Here is a 21,658-nt window from a genome sequence, read left to right on the forward strand (position 1 = left end):
TGTCTAGCTCAGATAGCTTTTATCCTCCTTAAAGCACTCTTCAGACCAGACATCATCTCTATAAACAGGTGACAGGACAAAATTTTGGTAATATTGGTATAGGCCCTCACCCCAAGAGGCTTTATCATCATCGGACCAGTAGCCGGTAGGTTCCAAGATTGGACCAGACATGGATGTATTGTGCTGTGCCACTTCCTGGTGTGATCAGGCCATAAAGTCAAAATACAATTTTTTAACTCTTTTAAACCACATCCCTGGTCATACTGTGCACCTAACTAACAATAGTCTGATAGAAAAAGAAAATCCATGTCTTCCCTTCCCTCCTGAGACCCTGCTTCCTCATATGAGGACATCACATTTTGGGTGTACTGGACCTTATACTTCAGTCTACTTAACTAAGACCTGTTGTCCGTGTTCGTGGACACTTTTCGTGCCATCTAGTGGTAGTAAGAGCACAATACACTAATCCATGTAAAAACAAGATGGCAGCCATCTCTGCTAAGTCAGTCTGCAGCAAATCCCGACACAAAAGTGGACAAGGTCCAAAACCTGATCACATTTTATGGTTGAAACTTGTTTACCTATGATTAATAATGTTTGTAGTTTGATTAGTGATGGTGAAATCGAAGCTTCATAAAGCAGTGAACCACTTTGGCACAACTGCTTCAAGAATGACACACTGCTTCGAAGCATTTCCTACAGTCAGAAGAGTGACATCTGCTGGCTGTGTGTCAGAACTGCATCTAAATGGAAGACCTGGAAAAGCCTGTAACAAGGCCTCGCTCTCGGTAGTCACGTGATTGTGGGCATGCCAAAGCAGGGATCGGAACAATTGCACTTCAAAAGATCAACACTGTGTCGAGCAAACTGGCTCGAGCGTAACATCACTAAGTTTGATATGGCAACACATTTGACCAATTTTAGCAACAGTAACAAGATAAGACACTGTTAGGAAGTACTGGTTTTAAGACATTTGGTCTTTATTATTGTCCTGTTTGAGGACATTAGGATTTTGTTATTGTCTCGTTTGAGGACATTGGGACTTAATTATTGTTGACAATGTTTCGGTTTTTATTCTTATCAGGTCCTACTGATCCCCAATAGCTAGGAGAAATTAAAAAAGGCCTACCAAACAAAAGTTCAGGTCTCAGGCGGATATACAAATACATTGATTTTATCTTACTGTAAAACAAAATATGATGTGTGCTTACGTAAGTTTGCACCAACCGTTTTCAACTAATAATAACATAATGACATCCACCCATTAATCAGTCTGCGATATTTAGTCACACAGAGCTAAGATTCATTAGTTTGCTAGCTAGCAACAGCATGGTATGTCGGTATGTCTTAGGGTGTTCAGCATGTCAAACTTTACATTCTGTTTTACCAAAACATCATGTTTACAGGCTTGCTGGCTTAAATTTATTTACTTTGAGGAGAGTGACATCTGTGACATCTCCAGATTATGTACAGGGCATTCTACAGTGGACTGCTTCAACAACTATGGAACATACGATGGGCTTCGTCTCTCTTTCCCTGACCCAAAGTAGGTGAGGCCCCGACGGTGTACACCAATGGGGTCTTACCTACTTTGACAGTGAGTACCTTTAGGCCAACCTGCAAATAATGTTGGTTTATTAGACCTCATGCAGTATACATTGATTTTCTTGTTACAGCATTAGAAATAATTTGACATCATCCACCAGCCACTGAGATGTAGGCTGCCAATATGTCCCATGTATGAAGCTTGCAATCAAATTCGTCCATTGAGTTATATGTCCCACATGGCTATCCTGTTTCACTCAGAAATATGTCATGATACTGAAGCTGTACTCTCAAAATGCCATATCATCTGTACTAATGTTCTGAGATTACATGATATCATATAATGGTGACATATTAAGAATTAGAAATGAATCAGGACCTTTGACTCATGTCCCCCTACCTCTTTAAACCCTAATTTCCTGAGGCTCTACATTATCAAATTAAACAATCACTCTATATTTATCAATTAACGGCTGATGCTGGATAAACTAACACAATGATAGCGAGACTTTTCATAAAGAGCTCACCACACCCATGGGAGAACAGGCTCAGATGTAATACAAATTCCTATCTAATGACATCATCAATTGTTCTGTGTCCACACAGTCTAAAAGCTGGAGAGCAAGCAGGACTATGAGACCAAATACTCCACAAGCAGGTCAAAGTCCAGGGAGATCAGTGGCACTTGTGGCCAGCTACTGCTAACAAAACTGCTCATAATAAACCAAGGACCCGACGCTTCATTACAGGGCTGCCCAGTCAGAGCCACAGGGGCCCCGTCTAAGACTAGCAGCCTAACTCTGTCACATGGCATCAGCAGGCTTGTAAAACAAGCTGTTAAACTTTATCTGCATCATAACCATTGCGATAATACACCACAGATGTCAGAATTTCAAAAAACAAGATTTCCCCGAGGGTTTTATTTTCTGAATATAAGTCTATTCTTTGTGCCTGTGTTGAGATAATCTCTGTGCTGCCATAAAAAAAAGAAAGTGATCATTTATTTAAAAAAAATTTCAGACTCCACATAATCAGTTAATAAAATGAGCTGATGCACCTTCCAGAGCTATTAGAAGTAGCACTCAGACAGTGTGCCTGCATACTGAAAGTGTACATACTGCACTACTCCAGATTGAAACATCCTATTAGCCTGCACATTCACAGAGCCATTAGCATTTAAATATGCAGGAGCTGTGCTCCTTTCAAAATGCCATTTTTACTCTGCTGCAAGGAGAGTTCTCCAGTTGTCATAAACAACTTTTTTTTTTTTTTATTCAAGGACCTTTTCAAATGTCAGGGCCAATCAAACACAACACGACAGGTCTCTGGGTGGGAAAAAAAATACAGCTCAGAGGGCAGAGAAGAAAAGCGGACTTATCATGCATATTCATGTGGTTGGAAGGTTCAATGACTGCTGTCTCTGAGAATTGTGAGGAGTGGCAAAACAGTTTGTGTGGTAGGAGACAGCTGAAAAAAAAGTAAGCTTTTAACTCTTTTCTCCCCTTCACCATGTCCAAATGTCAATGTCAAAGACCCACAATGGGCAAAGCTGTGTGTGCCCACAAGTGACTCCCAAAACCCCAACTCCAACTCTCTCCTCCACCCCTTTCTCCCCGTCAGCAAATTTGGGCAGAAAAGTTTTCTCTGTGAAGTGGTGCTCAGCAGAATGGCAAACAAACAGAGCCATCTCTCCACTGGCCAGGGCCCACTTCAGCATTTTAGACATCTCTTTCACTTTACAGCTTGCCTAACATCAGCAGGATGGATCCTCCTGACACAAGTCTATGTCAGCTGGACTGGAATAGGGGCTCTGCTGAGACACAATGGACCCCTTCCTACTCCTCCTCCTCCTCCTCCTCATGCCCACCTCCCTCCTGAGACGCTGAGACAGGAGTGAGCGAGTAGAAAGGAAGGAACAAAAAAAAAAGAGGAAATAAAACACAATACATATGCCTGCACTTTCAGTCTGTGTGTATATGTGTGTAATCCTCTTCAGGAAACTTCACCAGCTCGGACTGAGAGAGAGCTGCACGCCCAACTGGTATCTTCCTCTCTATCTGTTTCTGTCTTTCTCTCCCCTTCACTTCCTGCCTCTCTTCATTAGTCTCTGTCTCTCCACTCTGGCTCCAGCAAGGCACAGTCATCCAGGAGGACATTATTAGCTGTCAGCATTAACAACCAGCGTAGCAGCAACAGCAGCAGCAGCAGCAGAGTCTGTTTCGTAACAATGCTCACAGAAAGCCTCTTCTCTGCCCCAGCGAGAGGAGCAGGCAGTCAGGACAGCCTGCTGCGTGCAGATGGTGCTTTGTCTCTGCTAGTTCCTGCAAAAGTGACACGCAGACACACACGCGAGCACACATGTACATGCACACATAGTTGGAAGACGGTGCCACTATTCATTCCTAATCCTCTGTGGTTTGCATGAAAGTTAATGGCAGGTGTTTAAAGCTCAGGCTTTGCCAAGAGAAGGAAGGGGAGGTGAGTGGGAGAAGATCAACTCTCTTTTTTTCTCCTCTGCTGGCAAACACACACACGCTTTTCCATGTTGGAAAGACAGTGTATTACATCCCTATTAGATCTGCAAACTACGCCCCTTCATCCATCCTCATCCTCCCCCCATCTATCTCTGGCATAATGTCCATGCATGCAGTAGAGAGCAATTAGGACTTCTTTGGAGGAAAATAGCCAGTCATTAAGGAGGAGCAGGGACTCCACAGTGTGATGGTTTACGCCAGGTGGGAGGCTATTAGACAGCCAAGTGGTGTGAGCAAACTCCCATGGTCATAAATACGGGGAACAGTAAACATCCTCCACTGCCGCTGAGCGCTTTCCTCCAATAATATAATGAGTTAATAATTTAGAGAAATGCACATTTATGCATCCACAACATACTGTAGCCACACTCAGGCAACAGTCATTTAGATGATTGGCCCTTTTCACAGCAGACCTTTTAGCACAGGTGCTACCAGTATCATTAAAGATGGCTCTGCTCTATCTGAGAGTCCCAGTAAGCTATGACAGCGAGCCAGCATGTAAAGACCCTGACATACCAAGTCAACAGTCGGCCATTGCTCAGTGACGGGCTGTCAGTGAGCATCTGTTGCCCTCCTTTCTGGGGAGTGTTTTTGAGGTGTGTCCCAACAAAATTCAGCCTTTGACAGCTCTTTTTTTTTGCCCGATTAATTATATTGAATCAGCTCATCATTGTGAGAAATCTCTCAGTGCACGAGAAGAGAAACAAAAACAAACTGTTCGTAATTCTCTGCATTACTGTTCCCTAGAGCACGGTAAAAATCATTTCTTCTTTTAACACTGGGTTGTGTTGCTAACGTGCTAACTGGCTAACTAGAATCATGAATCCGTCCCATTGGTCTCCTGGTTTCTCTTCATGGAAGGAAAATACAGACTACTGCCACCTGCTGGTATGGAGAGTTTTGTCTTCTCACTCAGTCGCAGAATGTACGTGCTAGTTGGTCGTTGACTGTTGTCTTTGTAGCGTGTCCAAGTGCAACTTCTTCTCCGAAACACAGGCCACATGAGGCGACGCAACAGTCGGCTTTTGTCACCACTAATTCTTTGATGTCAGTTTGGTGTGTCTGGGCCTTAAAGGATAACTTCGGCATTTTTCAACCTGGACCCTATTTCCCTGTGTAAATTGATCAAAGAGACTGATGCAAATAATAATTTTTGAAATTGGTCCAGTATTGAGTGAGCCAGTAGCGGCGGACAGCTGCGGAAACAGCTGCAATAACGCCAAAACGTTAGCGCATCCATATCTGACAGAGTCTACGACAGCTGCTCGAAGTGTAGCCCCTCATTTTGTCGGCACAGGTCGGAAATGCGCAAACATAAACTACCCTTTACAACATAGGCATTTTTCTTCTGTGGACTGAGGGTCACACCAACTTCAGAGACTCCATGGTCTCCCTGCCTCACGTCCTGCAGAGCCTCCGCTGCCTTTTTAATACCGGCGGCCATCAAATCCAAAGGCTTCATCTACATTATTGACATCAGGTAAATAACCAACTATGACACTGAATATCTTTTAAATAACACTGAACTATATTAACTGTAAAATACTCTGATTACTATACTTTCTCCAGATCTTACAGACCTTTCCACTGTTGTTTTCCTGCAACAAGTGACATCTCGTGATATTTCAGAAAGAGACTTCTGCTTAAAGAGGCAATAACAAACAGACCGGATCAAGTGAAATGTTAAGAGACACTTATAATAACAATCCGAGTCACTCTGTGGCACAAATAACCATTTTAATGAACAAACAATGACGATGTTCAGTTGCCCCATTAGCTTCCATTGCAGTTTGTCCCGTGGCTGCTGGACGCTGCAGGCTCCCTCAATGCTGGACCAATTCCAAAATTGTTGTTCCCATCAGCCTCTTTAAAATAGGGTCCAGGTTGAAAAATGCCAAAGTTATCATTTAAAATGTTCAGCCATTATTAAATTCATTTACATCTGTGCTTTAATATTAGCAATGGCATTACAGCAGCTGACACAATAGTTGATGAATCCAACAGTCAATCAACAAAGTGCTAATTGACAACAATTCTAATGATCAAACATTTCAAACATTTACTCATTTAAACTTTCAGATGTTTGCTGCTCTACTGTGATATATGTAAATTGAGTGTCTTTTCATTTTGAATCACTGGAATTGCAAGAGATCTGAAGACATCACCCTCTTGGGAACTTTTAATTGTTTTTTTCCCCTATTTTCTGCCAAAGGACTAATTAGTTAATCAAAATATACCTTATCAATTATGAAAAAAATCATTAGTTGCAGTCTTTAATGACATGTCAATGCGAGTTTTAACTCAAAGAGAAAAGTCTTCAGAGATCATAAAGAATTAAGATCAAAGCGTAATCGTAATTTTCTACACAAGCTGCAACACTGCATCTGCACTCAGAGACATGATGCAGAAGTGCTCAGACACAATACACAAATCTAACTTACTCACTTTATCACTTTGGATTTAATATTTAACATTTGGCAACAACGTGAGGTTATGATTCTGCAGTTTTGTTTGATTATCTCAATTAAAAATGTTAATGCTTTCAAATTCAGCAGCAGCGGACTATAATTTGCTTGTTTTCTGGCCACTCCGCCAGCTGAACTGGGAACGACTATTAACTACATTATTTTGGATTGGCAAAGCTTCCAAACCAGCTCGCAGGATGCCAATATGGCAGGAGCAAGCTGCAGAGAAGCTGCTGTGAGAACATGAAAAATGACTTCAGCCGCACTTAAGAGCAAACTACCGAGGATGTATCCATTTCTCCCTATCAGCGGCAGACGAGAGTGCGTGCACACTGTAAGCATCCACTCTCCCAAAGCTATCCTTCACAACCGCAAACAAAAAACTGACTCAGAACCAGGCGAGACACAACAGAGCAAGTTAGAACAAGCGAGAAGCAGGTGCTGGAAATTTGTAGAGTGCACCAATTACACTAAGCACACAGTTAGATTTAAAAATGTCTGTTCTTCGGAGACAAAACTACTACCAGCCAGCATGAGATGCAGCACAACAGTTGCTCAAAGAATAAGTGAAGTACAACTGTTCCTTCATCGCAGTAGATTCATTTGCAGCACACAGCTCTCAATTTGCAAAGTGCACTACTTCACAGAGCAATCTTTGTTTCAGCATCAAAGCCTTAATAATATCTGAGAATTAAGGTTTAAGATCAGCATGGGAGAAATGCAGCAGGACTTTTTAGAAACAAAGAACAATGTTTCACATTCAAATACGCTACCGTGAAACTACAAAAGAAGCTAAACGCACGTATGTATGTAACAAAACTCTCAAATAAAGAAAAGCAACAACTTAAGGAGAGATTAATTGCAGCCGAATCAAAAGACCCATGGTGTAAATCCTGAATCATCCTCACTGTGTGCAGAGCAGTATGTCTGAGTGACATCAGGCTGTACATTTGCGGCCCCTTGCAGATGGCACAGTGTAATTTCACACCCATTACCTCCTCTCCACAATGCATAGCACAATCACATGACAGTAAAATCCTCTCAAACCAACTCCTATGGGAACTTTTAGAAGCCGTTAGTGGCCTGGCCATTATGGGAATTCTCAGAAGAGTTCACAAGAGCTATTTCAGCAGCGTCCAAATTACTGTGTTAAATGGAGTATTAGGCTCCGAGAATATGATTAACCAATTGTAATTGCTTTGCTTCTGCGACTTCAAAACAGGCAGTCGATGCACGATTTAGATTCGGTTCTGTTGCCGTGCTCTTCATCTCTATAAAGTAATCGTGTCAACGAAAACATGGCAGCGCTGCGAGGAATAGTCACAGGATAAACATAACATGCAGTCTCGGTCCAATGAAAAAAAACAGTACATGCCAAATAAGCAAGTGATGAGCGAAAGTGAGAGACAGCACCTGTGCTTTCAAACACCATCAGCTCTTCCTGCATTGGTGCACTCGCTCCCCCAGCTTACCTCTCCGCTACCCGGCGTGTTATAATACAGCAGAAACACACAAATGAGTCCCTACACAAGCATGTTGTACAGCAGATCAGCCATGTACAACAGTGCTCTCTACAAGCACAAATCATGTTCGTAATCACAGTACACCGACTCCCACCAGTCACCGGGGAATATCTGTTGAGGCAAATGAGACTCCTGATTTCCAATACAAACACACACACACACACACACACACACACACACACACGTCAACACTGATAGCTACCATCAAGCACAATCCGTATGCATGATATCATAAATATTAAGGCGTTGGTTTTGCATTTTCTTGGCATTTCCCTTCTCGGCGATAAATCAAAAGGCCTGATAGGAGCTGCCATGTACATTGCGATGCTGCCTGTGATGCGTTTGCCTTGGGAGGCCAGCTTTCATATCTGAACACATGCAGGCCACAAAGACGTGAGAGGAAGTTCAACCCCCAGCGGAGTTGAAGGCGGCGGATGAGGGGAGGGATAGGGAGAGGCGAGCAGGGAGGGTGGTGTTGCAGGTAGGAAAAAGGAAATCCCGGCAAAGCAGTGACAAACTGAGAAGTACTGGATCTGTTGCATCACCAGCAGTTCATGTGTTCACGGGGTAAAAGGCGCTCTATAATCTCTAATGATCACATGTTGCAATAAACGCAAACATTAGCCTGTAGAAGGGTGTAGGCCACGGCCTGCATATCATTAACAAAGGCTTTTTCTCTGCAGGCAGACTCCACTCTAAGTTCCCCTGTCTGTTGTGACAATGCCCACAGGGGGAGAGCAGATGTCCGTTGCCAGCAGCACATCTGCATACAGCCTCAATCCCCACCCCTTCACTGGCCAGACAATGGAGCCGCCCTCCTCCTCCTCCTCCTCCACTTGAATCTTTCTTCCACTGGAGCCTCCAAATGCAGTAAAAAAAAAGAGTGAAGAGAGTTGCGAACCCACTCTGCCTGTCAAAAACTGTGCAATGCAAGGATTATCCTCCTGTTTTTAAAAGGTGCAGGTGCTCCTAAGGGTGCCTGATTGGCCCACTAATTAAGCACTCATTAATTAGTAGGCTACAGATGACAATGGAGTTGGCTTGTTTGCTCGTGCACATGCTAGCAAGAAATGCTGCACACACACACACACACTCACACTTGTACCAAACTTTTCATCAAAGTCTTCATGATTGCAAATGCATATTTTTGGAAAAGGAGCCTGCAAACATTTACAGAAAAACATGCGTGTTAATTGGATCTTTAATATGTTGAGCATTACCCCGCAGCTGCCCAGCTCATTAGGAACTTAATAAAGCCTATTCCCACATCACTATGAAGTGTATCAGCTAATGTCTACTCCCACCCTCTCTTGTCCCTCCTTGCTGATGGCGCAGGGACACATGGACAGCGACGCGAGTATAGCTTGGAGAACTATACCCCGGTGGAGCACACACTGAAATATTTCACACCACCTTCCTTTTTTTTGCAATAATCTTGAATCCTACCTCGACTGGATGTTTACTGAGAGTTCAAACGTCGGCTTTGGGGGCTCCAGAAATAGCATCGCAGGCTACGCATTTCAAATTCGCTTGTTATCTCGGATTTAGATAATGATCCACCTTTAGATGACATAAAAACTTAATCCTGAACGCAACGGGACAATCTCCGGCGCTGGGGAACGGTGCCTGGTGTCGGTTTGAACGGGGGGAAGTAGCGTCGGCTCTCGTTGTGCCTGGTTATCCTGCTGTTTACTTATACGCTTCATAAACACTCCTATTCTTTTCCTCCTGCCAGAATTGAGAGGTGTGTATCAGTTTGCTTTTCCTTTTTTTTCTCTCGCTTTTTGAGTGAGGCGGAGCCTTTGCCCACTTCTCCCTCTCACACACACACACACACGCACACACACACACACACACTCACGCTCACGCGGACCCGCGCGCACACTCACAGCACACACGAGAGATACTACTTGCAGCTGATGGAGATGGGACAGTGGGAAATTTCGAGAAAGGCGATTTGTGATAGTGATGTCTGTCCTTTTACACTCGACTACACTCGGTATTTCTTTTATGTCCTAATTTAAAGCGTCTAATCTGATGCAACTGAAATTTTTTTTAGATTTTATTTTGACAAAAAGTTTAAGATTTTAAGCCAATTTTAATACAATACCCACATGTTCACTGATTGTGACCTACTGAGGTGTTAAGGGAGGCTGTTTTTAATTTCTAAATTATAAAATTGAGCTTCACTATTCACACTTTACACATGACTGTACCCAGTATTTTTTACTATAGTGTAAATTGGTTGCTAAGCAGTCTGTGGTTGCTGCGAAACATCTCTTCTCTCCAATCAAAAGCACTCAACAAGGCTACCTAAGCTAATGCTAAGCTAAGCTGTGACAAACCTTTTTATTTTTGTTTTATTGGCCAAACTATACATAGAATTTAGCTGTCAGTGCTTTGTAACTATTACTTTTTGTTTATATGCTGTCTACATGGACAACTATTTCAGAGTCAGTGTGAAGGTATTTTATGTGCGAATATATTGCATGTCAATTTAAAATTTGAAACTAATCTATTCACACCTAATCCAAAACTTAATTTTTTCACAGTAGCCTACAGGTTTGTTTGTTTTGTTTTGTTTGAAGGGGCTGTTTTAACTAACTTCTAAATTACAAGATTGAGCTTCACTATTTGAACTTTTCATGTCTGTACCCATTTTTTACTACTGTGCAAATTGGTTGCTAAGCAGTCTGTGGTTGCTGCGAAACATCTGTTCCCTCCAATCAAAAGCACTCAACAATGCTAAGCTAATGCTAAACACAACATCACTCCAGTATTATTTTTGTTTTGTTGGATAAACAATATATTGAACTTCGCTGTCAATGCTTTGTAAATATGACTTTTTATTTATATACTATCTACGTGGAGAAATATGTGTTCCAGAGTCAGTGTAAAGGTATTTTATGTGCAAATAAATTGCATGTCAATTTAAAATTTGAAACCAATCCATCCACACCTAATCCAAAACTTAATTTTTTCACAGTACAGGGTTTTTTGTTTGTTTTGTTGTTCTGAATTGAGTTGCACTAGTCTGTGGTTCCTGCAGAAATCTGTTCCCTCCAATCAAAAGCACTCAGCTAGGCTACCTAAGCTGATGCTAAACAGAAGGTCACTCCAGCATCACAATAAGCCTTAACAAACCTTCGTAATTTTGTTTTGTTGACTAAACACTATATTAAAATTCACTGTCAATGCTTTGTAAATATGACTTTTTGTTTATATACTGTCTGCATGTAGAAATAGGTGTTTCAGAGTCAGCTTAGAGTAAAAGTCAAATAATTACATGTCAGTTTCAAATCTGAAACTCATCTATCTCTATGAGCCTTGGGGTCAGCAACCTTTACTATCAAATGAGCCATTTTCAACCAAAAATAATAATAATAAAATATCTGGGTGGAGCCAAACAGCCTATTAAGTCTAAATGAGCCAATACTAATAATCTTGATGAGCATTTATTCATGTTTTACCACAAGGTAGCTTCTCTGCAAGGTACTATTATTGATTATTAGGTGCCTTTGCAGAGCTGGCAGTGGAAGCAAACAAATATGTCCACACACTACAAAATCCTCTATTTTATTGCAAGACTTTTACCTTTTTGGATTTGGCATCCATAGCTAACCAGCTAGGACTCAAGACTAGCCACTGCTATTAAGGTTCAGCGAAGTTACAAGGAAAAGGTGCCACTGCCAGGCAATAGATTTTTGTTGTTGAAGTGTTAAAACATTTTTTATTTGGTATTAAGGCTTCACATTTTTACAGTTAGAGAATGTAAGAATTTCTTTAGGCCTTCAACACTGAAAAATCAAATGTTGCCACAGGGAGCCACTGGAGAGGAGTTAAAGAGCCACATGTGTCCCTGGAGCTGCAGGTTGCCTCCCCCTGGCCTATCCACACCAAATCCAAAGGTTTATTTTTTCATAGTACAGTTGTTGTTTTTTAAGATAATGTTACAAACAGAAACTAAATTTCTTTGTGATCATCAACTCACATGTGTCGATCACGAGAAGGGCAATTCATTTGCAGTTTACACAGTCCATACACACATACAGACACATACACATACCCTCCCAACAGTTGAACCTGACTTGCTTCTATCCTTGTCATTTTACTTACCTTGTTTCAAAACAGCTTTCTGAGTAAAACACAGCCAAAGTCAGACGTATCCACGCAATTCTTTCGTGGTTATGGAATATCTCGTCTGTCATAGCCTACGTGCTGAGGGGGTTGGGCATATCAGACTCATATGGGCTCAGAAAAAACTGCTGCGTACTGTTTTTGTACAGACTCCCCCCCCCCCCCTTTAGGTGTCAGGTCAGATGTGGTGATTATTTTATAATTTACCTCTTCAGTCTGAACATGGTCAAAAATTAGCAAGCTAACGTTAGTTTTGTCAGATTCAGTTAGACACCTGCAGTTAGGCCTATTGTGTGCAAATATTTAGCAACAATTAATCTACATTGAAAGTAACCTGACTTTGTGATGAGTAATTCACTAAAGAACGTGTTTTGATTTATTTGCTATAAAGGTTGGTCTTCCACTATCTCCATTCAGCATTTCTTATATTGATCTCTCTGAAGAAGTGTGTTCCTGGGGTTTACTCTCCATAATCTATGACGAATTCACATCCACTATAGCACTCACCATTAAAAATGAGAAACAACTATAACTTTAAGATCTAGGGCTTTTGGGAAATGGGGGTTATTAAAGACCTCGAAAAAATCTATAGATGAGTTGAGCAGACATATTGTTAAGTAAAGAAATGTTCCAAGGCTATTTTTGTTATTGGCTTTGTTACAAATGTCAGTGGGATTTTAAATGAGGTTTCTTTCTTTGATTATGTTTGAATTCACTAACAGCTGGAGTAACAGTCTCCAGTGGGGATTTATATTCTATATTTGAAAGTTACTCATCCTGAATATTTTACAGGCTGATTTTAGACTCAATCTATTTAAATTTAGGATGATAATTGGACTGATAAATGCTCTAATGACTGCTGGTTAAGTATTTCCCATTCAGATTGAAGGCATTGTGGAAGAGACTTTGCAACAGTATCAAATACTGGGAGAAATAAAATTACGTGAGCAGTTAACTGAAATAATAAGATGAAAAATGCTAATAATTTGAACATTTTGCAGACTTTCTTTTTGGCATCAGGTCAGAATTTTATGAGGGGGGTGTGGCTGTGTTGGGGGACACGAGAGTCGACCTCTGTACATCTAAAACCCTGCCTATGGCCCTGGCTGTAATTAGTCCTGTTGTTTAGGCAGAGACACACACATAGATACATAGGTACATGTATCATAGGTACATAGATAGATTTGGCGCTCAACTGCATGTTTACGCAGTTATTTCCTCCTCCTCATGCCACAGGTGCAGATTGCAGCAACTGCAGCTGTGCCTTGATGTCATGCTTAAAACATGCAATCTATATTCTCCCCTTTCTTAGCTCCAGTCTCAGCAGTAGAATAATTGTAGACCCTCCATTCATTCACGCAGCAGTGCTGGCCATATATAACACGGCACAGATGGTAGAGAGCATCTTTGGATTTCCTGGTCACTTCACTCTCTGCATACTTTTCCAACACTTCCAGCAAATCACAGTCTTTGAATGGAGCTTTTCACAAAGGCAAAGAAAATCACCGTTAGCAATGGATGAATCATTTACATACCGTCTACTCTGTACCGAGCTGTAGCTTCTGTACCATGTGCCCTCTGTGTGTGTCTGTGTGTGTGGTCCCAGGCCTGGGGGCTCTTGGCCCTGTCCTGAGTGCATCTTTTCCCTGTGGTCATTTTGTCTCCAGCACAATGTAACTACTGGGCATGAACCCAAACACTCCAAAGACCCACACCAGCCAACAGGGGGACACCAACTGAAGCATATGTTTGCAATGGCAGCAGAGGGGATGGATGACAGGAGGAGGAAGAGACAGAGGAAACAGTTTGAATCACTGCTGTGAGGTTTTATCTGTAAGTCAAAATTAGATTTAGTTGGAGGAATCCCTTTCTCCCAAATTAATAAAACAGCAAACACAAAGGCACTTAAACCCTTTAACTCACTGAAATCTAATGCAGTACGTTATTTAATGATGTAAAATGACATGTTTGATGTAGTATGTAACGGAGATATTAGCCATATGTGGCAGATTTCCCGTCTTGTTGTCATTTTGAATTTAAGAATTGTTTCAAAATCTTCTTTATTGTTGCAGCTTTAAAGATCTTGTGCAGGGGTCAGCAACGTTAACTATCATAGGAGCATTTGTTCGTATCTTTTATCACAAGGTGGCTACTCTGCAGTGTGCTACTTGTGATTTTTTGGTGCTTTAATGTTGCAGCATTGGCGATGAAAGCAAACAAATCTGTCCACTTAATATTAAATTGACCTTTTGCTTAGCTCCACCCCTTTGTCATGGTTCGACCATGGGTTCGACAAGCTGTCGCAGTAAGCATGGAGCCCACACTGTAACTAACTGCACTCCCTGAAGAAATATCATATTTTTGGAGAAATGAAACAGTGATTCCAGAGAGAAGCAGACAGAGGGGTCTACAGTCTGTGTTTGAAGGATATATCCAGGATGTCAAACTGACTCAGCAGCAACAACAGGTTAAAAAGACAAAGATAGTTAGAAGCTAAAGCCGAACTATAGGCTACAGATCACAGTGTAAAAGTGAACCACCACATCACTGCTGATCGCCACAGAAGACAATGAATATAAAGCTACACAGCTGTGTGGCATCGCAGTGTGTGCAGATGATCGGTGTTTGGCTTCGCCCCCGTGCCGCAGCCAGCACCCCAACCTCCCCGCCGGACAGGCAGGGATCTCTCAGGGAAGTCAAACAACATTCATCTGCACACATTGCGATGACGCACAGCTGGTTGAATATGAGCAAAGTTTCCCTGCTTTCCTTCACTGGTTCCTGTACATACATTCAGTAGGCTTCAGTAGGGTTAGCTAGCTAGCTTCTTCAGTAGCTAGCCACTGGAGAGGGGCTAAAGGGGTGCATGCAGGTACCCTGGTCTACTGTGTAGGATTTAGTAGCATCCATTCATGAGGTTGCAGAACTGTAACCTCTCTCATGTGCCAAGCGTGTAGGAGAACGATGGTGGCTGATGCGAAAATGTGCAAACGAGACTTACTCTGTCTAGAACCAGTGTTTGGTTTATCTGCTCTAGGCTACTGTAGAAACACCCATGACTTCGATGGAAGAGGAACAGCTCTGTATCTATAGATATAAATGTCTCATTTTAAGGTTACAAAAACAAAGCAGTTCTTATTTTAAGGTGATTATACACTAATGAAAATATAGTTATGAAAATTATACACCATGTCTTGCCAATAGATGCCCTTACATTGCACACGCTGGACCTTTAATCCCACAAAAGGCTGTGTTTAGTAATTATAAGCTTATCCTCTTCTGTGTTTACTATAGGTCACTTAGTAAACCAGCTCCCTGTGCTTTATTTGTCTTCTTTCATTTTATCATACTCCACTCACTAGTATAAGAAGCTGGTTGTACTGAATCAATACAGCCCTGAAAATTATTAAAATGTGCACCACATTAGGGTTGATATTATGATTTGCCTTTGTTTATACACTACTTGTAAGAGGATGACAGTCAACACACACACACCTCTAATCTCTTCACTGTACAGTGGGTATTTGAGAGGATCAGTAGTGTGCGACTGCATATTTCTGCAGAGAGACATTATTTCTTCCCTCAATTCCTCCTGGCAGAGATCTGAGTGTTTGACCTTTTTAAAATGCAAAGCGATTCTTCTACTCCAGAGAGTGAACGGGAGGCTCATGATTGTGCTACTAAATTTGAGGGACTTAATGCAGTAACTCACAGAGAGGGAGAGCTGTTCTGCACCTGCTGAAGTCTTGACTTGGTTACGGGGATACAATAACACCTCCAAGGGTTATGTTAATCTTTAAAGACGGGTTATTCTTATGCTGCTCCACTCTTTACCTCATTTGAATGAATATTTCACCGCAACCTTGAATCGGTCTCTCATGCTTAAATCTCCTTATTGCATAGCATTTCCTTTTACTTGGCCCTGCATGTGTATTATAATGCTTCGGTGTTTTGTTCTAGTCTTACATGTCAAAATAAACTGCAGATCTTCATACATTCAGCCCAACCATTCATTCATCTTTTATTCTATCAAATAAACTGTTACTATTCAGCATAACCTTGTCACTGTGCATAACCCAGCTACCATTGTAGTGATCTCATCTGTGATTTTACATTAACATTTAACATAATTTCACGTTTCCTCATTGAGAAAGCGGAGTGCAGCTAATTTGACTTCAACATCACCAACAGAGCACTTGTGATTATCAGCAGCTAAAAAGTGGAGATCATGTTAAATTGAGAATTTAACAACTCATGACACACGCTACATATGGGATATTGTAATGAGAAGCTCTTGGGAGTGTAATTTACATTTGATAATGATGTCAGATTGTTAAGAGCGCGCCATTGTGCTGCGTGTACCTCCTCCACAAAGTGTGCATACAGTGCAGCGGCAGAATGTCTTTTAACATTGCTTTTGAGATGGCATAATATGATTCAAACAAAGCCACACAATAGCACTCTGACCGCACTCACGTCTAATTATACTCCACCACATTAAGGCCTCTGACACATCCACAGCAGCCTTTAAAAGACACAGGGATGCCGTCATCGGTTTATATTTATGTCTCCAATAGGATGCAAATGAAGCAGATTTTCCCCTTTGACTGGAGAATAAGTGTGAAAACAGTTAATTAGACTTGTTGTGAGGTCTATGTATGTTTCGCTTGCATTCCACAGCAGGAAATAGAATACCGTGAATGCTTAAGTGAGATGTTGAAGCACTTTCCACAGCTCACTATATAAACTCTATATATGGTACGCAGTGGAGCTGAAAGCAGGAGGTTATACAGTCACAAAAACTACTGTGAGCACCGAAAAATCAAAATGTGACTAACTTCACTTCACCTCCTTTTGGTCAAGTGTGAGAGACGGTGCAAAGACAGATTCTGTGGGTGTGTGTGGTCCGGCTCCTGATCTGCAAAATTGAAATAGATTCACCCATTTTACCTAATGAGATTAAAACGCAGTGATGCCGAGGTTATGAAGGAGCAGACTAGATGAAACTAAGAGGTGGAGCTTCTTAAGTAGTGATGAAATACTTGGTAATATTGTACAAATGTGGCAAGCCGAACTGAGCCAGTGTTTGAGCTGGGAAGTGCGTTTCCGAGCGGAGCACAGACGTGTCCGTTCTTGTCGCCTCAAGGTTGTCTCTGCATTGTTGCCTCTTCATCTACATACATAACAATACACAGGAACAGGAATCCAAAAGAGTGACTCTGCTTGAAAAGGCATTTAGCAAATATATAATTTCATGTAAACAAAACCAATCAATCCCTTTCACTCCTGTTTAGCACACTTGTATACAGTGTAATCACGGCTACAACAGCTACGCATACAAACTGACACAGTCTTGAATACAATTTTCCTCGTATAAACTATGCATGATAAATTCATCCATCCTGTATAAACTATTTTCTTGTGCTCTCGCGGGTAGGGTACTTGAACAGACTGCTGCTTGTAGGTCTTTGTTTACAACCAGCCTAATGTAATTATACTCACCACCTACACACAAATTAGCATGCAAACTGTGTCGGAGGTTTGAAAAATACATGGAGGAATGTGATTTAGTGCGAGCAGAGGTCTGATCTTGCCGAGGCAGTGTTTCTGCAGCAGTGCTCGCTGCCACGATGTCAGGTCGACGGACCTCACAGCTGCAACATGGGAAGCAGGGCTGCGGCTAACAAGCTCCAAAGTACTCCATTTAAACACACATGTACAGTGGCAAAAAGACACCGAATACACACCCACAGAGCTTCAGAGCTGGGGAGCTCTTATCTCCACTGAACAAACTCCTCGAGTGATGGGAATGTTCTCAGGATGTTATCTTGTCCTCTGTGGAAATGAGATAGCCAGCCACCTTTATCACCACCCTCAGACTCTGGAGGGCCCCTGACCATTACTGGAACAAGGACCAGTGGGCTGCCAGGGGACACTAACCAACTGGCTGCCTGGAAAAAAAGAGACTGCCAGGGAATTGTAAGCACCGCAAGTGGAATGACTGACAGGAGATTGGAAGGAGTCTCACAGTTAGGTGGTTTAACCCGGCCAAGGGAGTCGACTCTGTGCCTTGAAGGCCATTTTGGACTTTTAAGTTGTTATTTGCACAGGATGCTGAACAAGATGAAATAAAAAAAAAGGAGAGACATACTGTGAGTCTTGACACCTTATTAAAAAGAATATAAGAAGGGGGGGGGGGGGAATCTAAAGGGAAGCTAGACATTAGTTATAATTGGCAAAAGAATAAACAGAAATCTTGGAGATATGTGATTTAACCGAAACATCTCCATGGCAACTCTCTTTTCAAGTCACATCTTTAATGAATAGGTAATGGACAAAATGCAAAACACACAACTTCATAACGTCAGAACAGATGCCAAAACTGACACGGGAGGAAAAAAAAAAAGGTAGATTTTGTTTGACAAAAAGTGATTTTGCAGCGCGCACAACAGAGTGTGTCACAACAGCACAGCAGCTTCTTTCTTTTTTTTAAAGAAAGAAAACACACACGCACACAATAAACCAGAGCAACACAAATCTTCCTTCTGTTGCTGTCATTTTGACTGTCTGGCAAATCCACCTCTTGTTTTCAAAGCATTTTTTTTCCTCTAACAGGTGCAAAACCTCTCAACTCAACACATCAAAGAGACACATGCACCTGCGAATAAATCACAGCGAATGGTAAGAATCCAGACTAGGGCCTCCTAACACCAAAGAGGTAGGATTCAAAGTGTCTGATTTAATATTCATGAAGTGCAAGGCTTTGGTGGTTGAATGCTTGTTTACTGAGATGTGTCTTTTGTCCTTGGGAGAAGGTTTGATATTCCACCAAGCAGCTGTATTTACATATACTTGCTGTTTTTGCCTCGACACGATATAAAGACACATCCCTCACCTAACATGGCAAATACATCTCACACAGCCACATACTGACTAATGATTGACAGGCAATTTCAGTATGCTCTCGTCTCCCCTGTGAAGTATTAAAAGCCTTACTGTTGTTCTGACAGAGCTAATGAGAGTTTCTGATTATGAAGTGTTGGCGGCTTCCATGCGGAGGAGTTGTTCAAGTTGCGGCAAGTCCAAAGCAAAGTGTAGTCTGCAAACTGCACCCACAGGGACAGAGGTGGCAGACAAGTAGCCGAGACCAGACGGAACCAACTGTCAAACACAAAACACAGGTGTTTTTCATTAATAAACACGTCTGTTCCTCTCATTAACACCACTGCACCTCTTTTTTTAGATTAATTTAGGCATGATGTGGCCTCTAAAAATGTTTACCAGCTTTATACTGTTGTTTCAATGACAAGGCAAAGACAGTTAATAAATGGAGCTGGTAACCTTCGTTTTTTTGCACCTGTTTTTTTCAAAGGTATGGTCATTACAAACCCCTGGCTCTGCAGCTCGGTGTCAGTCGTGCACCTGCATCGAGGAATCAGTTTTTTGGCAGCAGCTTGTGAGATAATCTCAAAGTGAAATCACAAAGGGCAACAGCTCCAGATGGATGTCTCACTGCTTTCTTCTCACGCTATATATATATATATATATATATATATATATATATAAAACGTGAGGTGTACGGCACCTTTCAGAAGTGAAACAAACTCATACAAGGTCGACACTCTATGTGGATCAGCTAATTACTACGGCTGAAAGAAAGCTTGTGAGAAAAACCCATCTCCCCGGCGGGTACTTAAAGAAAAGAAAGCAGCTGGTCAGAACATACTCTAGAGAAAACATCAGCCATTGGAGAAAGTGGTTGGGGATACTCTTCACTTAAGTGCTTTTCTCTGAGCAGTGTTCTCTGTTATTCACTCCCACGCTTTCTCCTCTCTGGTAGGGGCGGCACACACACATATCCATCCCTTTCATCCCCAGGGGTGAAACAAACCCATGCATTATGACTCAAATCAAGCTTAATTTATTTCACATGCTCTAATTTAATGTCTTCGTGTTGATATGCATTGAATAAAAATAGCTGGATTATTTTTCTAATTATTCCCCCCCACATTTTCTCCAGAGCATGCACATTACACAGGGGTTTTGGTTGTTGCATTTCTCACACAACTTGGCTGTTGAACAACTCAGTGGATCAGGAGGCCAACTGATGACTCGTGCAGACCTGCTGCCCTCTGCTGGCAAAACTGCAAACTACCAACAGTCCTGTAAGGGCTCCGACAATGTGCCCTGCTATAAATCAAGACTATACATGGTTGTTTAGATACTTGCATCACCTACAACTTCATTGCTCCTATTTTCTCATCTACAAAGTCACACATATGAACCTTGTAAAAAATGTAGACTAACTTACAGCCTACCTCATGTGTTAGTCTGCTAAATGTGCTTTCAAACTCACTTAATATTAATATAGCATATTAAACATGTTATTTTTGATGCACTAACATTGTGCTTCATGTCCTTTATATATGATTGGTTGGGACTGGAGACTACAGATTTGAAAATGAAAGTAAATCTGGGGTTGTGGAGTTGAAAAGAAGTCTGCTTCAGGCTAGCAGAGCCTCCAGGCTACATCAGTATACCCAAATCTCTGATGGTGCTGTTGGTGGTCCACTTGCATTGTGGGTAATTAAGGAGCCAGATTCTGGCAAAGAAGAAAAAGACACGGGATAAAAAAGATGATATCTCTGTTTTTTATTTTAAAAAAGCCCAGTAGGAGTCTGACAGTGTTATAAAAGTGTAATACTAAATCAGTGGAGTAGCCTTGCTACTCTTTAAGTAGCAATCAAGTGTGTTCAAGGACCCTGTATCACACTAGCTAGCAGTTTTAATTATGTACTTTGTATACAGGACCTAGAAACAATAATGATATTAATAATATTAATTTACTTGACTAGAAATAGTCTTTAAAATATTTTAAAGGGGCACTCCACAGAGTTTACACATGAAGTTTGGTTTAATAGCCATAAGGAGGACGATTCAACCTGTATAAACAAGTTAGATGATGTTTGTGAGTCTTGGAAAATAACCCCATTGTGTGTTATGGGTTATTTACATCAGCTCAAAGACAACTTATCAACTGTTTCCTTATGTCCGCTAAGAAATGCTTGCTGATGTTGTGGAAGGGTAAAAACATCCCTAATGTGAATATGTGGCTTGGTAATGTCGCCAGTACTGTTGAGGTGGAGAGGATCAGATATAATAGAAATGAGCAGGTGAATTTATTTGATGCCATCTGTCAACCTTTATTCAATATGTGGAGAAGATAACAGTGTAATGCCATCTGCAGATTCTTGTTACCAATTTAATGTAGGGGCCTTGGATTTCGTTTTGGGTGTCTGGGTTGGATGAGCTGGGTGCTTTATTGCTCTCCTTTCTTTGCTATTGTGTAGTTTTTTAAAATGAATTTGAAAAGAGAACGGTGTCTGTATCTTGTAGTGTTGTAAATGCACATTGCATTTATTTTTTTGTGTGTGTGTGGATGTATATATACACA

At 41.4% G+C, this 21,658-nt stretch overlaps 1 protein-coding gene across 2 annotated transcripts in view; it reads right to left on the minus strand.

Moving 5' to 3' along the window:
* Positions 1-9,850, minus strand: part of ctbp2a (C-terminal binding protein 2a) — a 91,433-nt gene extending 81,583 nt beyond the window's left edge. For both annotated transcript variants that reach the window (XM_033613339.2, XM_033613341.2), the window contains exon 1: positions 9,514-9,850. The gene's annotated coding sequence lies outside the window, so the exon portion shown is untranslated. The remainder of the gene's footprint in view (positions 1-9,513) is intronic.
* Positions 9,851-21,658: the final 11,808 nt, after the last annotated feature.

Source organism: Epinephelus lanceolatus, chromosome 17 (genome assembly GCF_041903045.1).
Source record: "Epinephelus lanceolatus isolate andai-2023 chromosome 17, ASM4190304v1, whole genome shotgun sequence".
Taxonomy (NCBI): domain Eukaryota; kingdom Metazoa; phylum Chordata; class Actinopteri; order Perciformes; family Serranidae; genus Epinephelus; species Epinephelus lanceolatus.